Below are 3,244 nucleotides of genomic sequence, written 5' to 3'. Positions count from 1 at the left end.
TATGTTATTGTGCAAGCGTTCGTAGAACCCCAAATTTTTGCTCAGTATTCGTTTCTTCCTCCTAGCAGCTGAAACTGAGTATAATCAAATTATAAACTCGCATTTAGGTTAAATTGCCCAAACTTATCCCAAGGGTTTGATCGAACCTTGGTTAAGAACCACTGACCTAGGGCCTAGTCCAAATATTGTGCATTGCTCTTAATTGTGGCAGGGTTCTAGAACAGCGGCTTAGAATAATCTTTAAGTCCATGAATATCTTTAATATTTTTTTTTAGAATTTTGCATAGTTTTGTTGTTTATAATTTCTGTAAAATAGCATGGATAGAACTGCCTAGGCGTCACTGGATGAGAGCAAAAAGATCTTGAAATTCAAAACATTTTTCAAAAAGTGTCCTTTACAGTAGTTCCAGTGAAGAAAATGAACCCAGTATAGTTTTATCTCCCAATAAAAGGCATTGTACTTCTAATGTAGTTGATTCGACAAGTTTATATTCTAAATTCAATACTTCAAGATGTGCTACAACCTTGCTGAATTCCAATACTGAAGCATTAGACAATCAGTCATTTTTATGGTCACCAGAATACAAAACACGGGAATTATCTGATTCTTCCGCATCTTCTGATGCAGAGAATAATGACTGTAAAGTAACATGTGATTTGATTGATTGGGTTAATAAATTTCAAGTAAAGCAAAATGCGGTAGATTCTCTATTAAAACTGTTGTCAAAGCATGGCCTAGAAATACTGCCACAGACTTGTCGGACCCTGATGACTACACCAAAAGAGATAAATGTTGTGCATAGGTCTGGAATGGAATACTTTTATTTTGGACTTGATTTTCAATTAACAGAAGTGATTAAGCAGCATGTTGATCTACAATCAAGTTGCCTGAATGTAGTTGAACTGTCTTTAAACATAGATGGGTTACCTATTTTTAAAAGTTCAAACAAGTGTTTCTGGCCAATACTTGGTTTGCTTGTAAATATAGGTAAAGCAACCGTTTTTCCAATTGCTATTGCCTATGGTTCTTCTAAACCTACTAATCTGGACTTTTTATTGGAAACTATAGATGATTTAAAATTACTCATTACAAATGGTATCACTGTTAGTAAGTGTCATATTGGGGTTGTTTTGCACAGTGTCGTATGTGATGCACCAGCACGCTGTATGGTTAAATGTACGAAAAGTTTTTCTGGTTATTATGGTTGTGACAAGTGTGCTCAGAAAGGTGAATGGATAGGCAGACTTGTGTTTCCACAAGTCACATCATTACCCCTACGAACTGATAAATCGTTTAGGGAAAAGAGCAATCAAGAGCATCATCATACTTTTTTAAATTTACCTATAGACATGATAAACACGTTTCCAATTGACTTGGGTGTTGTTAAAAAGCTAATCACAACATGGATGAGAGGACCAAAGGGCGTCAAAATAAGTGCTAATCATGTAAATGAAATTTCGGCTCGATTGATATCCATGAAACCATTTATACCTAGATGTTTTGCACGCAAGCCACGTACTTTGTGGGACATTGATCGTTGGAAAGCCACAGAGTTGAGGCAATTTTTGCTATACAGTGGAAAAATTGTCCTAAAAAACATTTTGCCAAAACTGGTATATGGTCATTTTTTGATGCTTAATGTGTCCATTATGATTCTTCTGTCTGAAAAGCTTTGCAAAACACATTGTCACTTTGCACACAAGCTTTTAGTTAATTTTGTTTCGAAATGTTCTTCAATTTATGGTGATGAATTCTATGTATACAATGTACATAGTTTTTGACCCACTTAGCAGTGGAAGCCAGGAAAATCTTTGGAAAATGTTTAAATCTTTGGAAATGTGCAGTGCTTTTAAATTTGAAAATTATATGCAGAAGCTAAAAAAGTTGGTTCGTTCAGGAAAGAGTCCACTTATTCAAGTCATAAAACGAATGAAAGAAGAAAAAAATCTTTACTATTCCTAACGTTTCCAAGTTAAACTGTTTGTCTCAGTTTTATCCTGACAATACATTTATTATAACCACTAGTTCAAATAACCGTTGTGTTGAAATAATCGATATATATAATTCTGATAAAGTTCAACATTGTAAGTGCAGGGTGTATACTAATTTGCAGTCAATCTTCACTTATCCATGTGACTCTTCTGTGATAGGTGCTTACTGTGGTTATTTTTGTAACACTTATATTGAATATTTTCCTTCAGATGTCTTAAAGTGCAAAGCTATTTGTTTTAAGAACAACAAAAAAATATATTTTTTAGCCATACTTCATGACGAAGCTTAGATAAACCATTCTATTTTTGTGACAAAAGCATATTGTTCTTAAACTTTACACAATGTAGCATGATAATAAATTGCAAAGCCAAAAAGGTTGAGTAGATCGACATCATCAGAGAACTTTTGGTTTGCAAAAATCAACCTTATGATCGGAATGTTGCAGAAGATGGCTGTAGACCTCTGATTTCTCATTGGCTCTATGTTCTTTTACCCTCGTCAATTGCTTCTCAGTCACATTAACTGAAGATGATACAAGCTTGTATCGAAACGTCTTAATAATCAATAAGATGGCGATCAACTTTACCTTTTTGGCTGTGCAATTTATTATCAAGCTACATTACAGATTTGAGCATAGTGTACCCATTTACACAATGTGTCATGAAACTTTTAATAACTTTATAAAATAATGTTTTACAATTAGATATTCAAGCATACTATGTAATTAACTTCTTGCGTATAATATTAAAATTTATAATTGTATTTTTATTGTTATGTTATGTTGTTAATGTTAGTCTGCTGTAAGTTGTGAGGGCCACTTGTGTAATAATCATTCAAGCCCTAATAACAAAACTGTACGTTCCTTAAATATCAGTGCTTGTGTTTTAGTATACCTATAAATCAATAACATTATAGTTAACCATGAATTAATCTTACTCACATTAATGTGCAACCTTTAATCAATACCAGGTAAAATTAACTTGAAAATGGAGCTGCCCTTTTACGGTTGTGAGTTTATTGAAGAAGGAAGCGTAGACATTGTGCCATCAACTTGGATTGTGCAAAGAAATGAGCAGGTTTTTTTCTGTTTAGATAACTGTTAAATCACATACACATGTAAATTTTTTGGTAGTTGACGGAGATGTCGCATGATTTTGACACCATAAGATTTGTGTAGAATAATTTATATACTTTTTAGTACAGTTTTACACCCAAATATCTATATTAGCGGATTTTAAATTATGCAAACAT

At 33.2% G+C, this 3,244-nt stretch overlaps 1 pseudogene; it reads left to right on the top strand.

The window, feature by feature from the left end:
* Positions 1 to 419: 419 nt before the first annotated feature.
* Positions 420 to 2,599, top strand: LOC146141668 (uncharacterized; annotated as a pseudogene).
* Positions 2,600 to 3,244: the final 645 nt, after the last annotated feature.

The sequence above is a fragment of the Ascidiella aspersa genome, chromosome 5, assembly GCF_963924565.1.
Source record: "Ascidiella aspersa chromosome 5, kaAscAspe10.2, whole genome shotgun sequence".
Classification (NCBI taxonomy): Eukaryota; Metazoa; Chordata; class Ascidiacea; order Phlebobranchia; family Ascidiidae; genus Ascidiella; species Ascidiella aspersa.
Note: the sequence above shows the minus strand (reverse complement) of the source record. Positions and strands in the feature narration are given on the sequence as shown.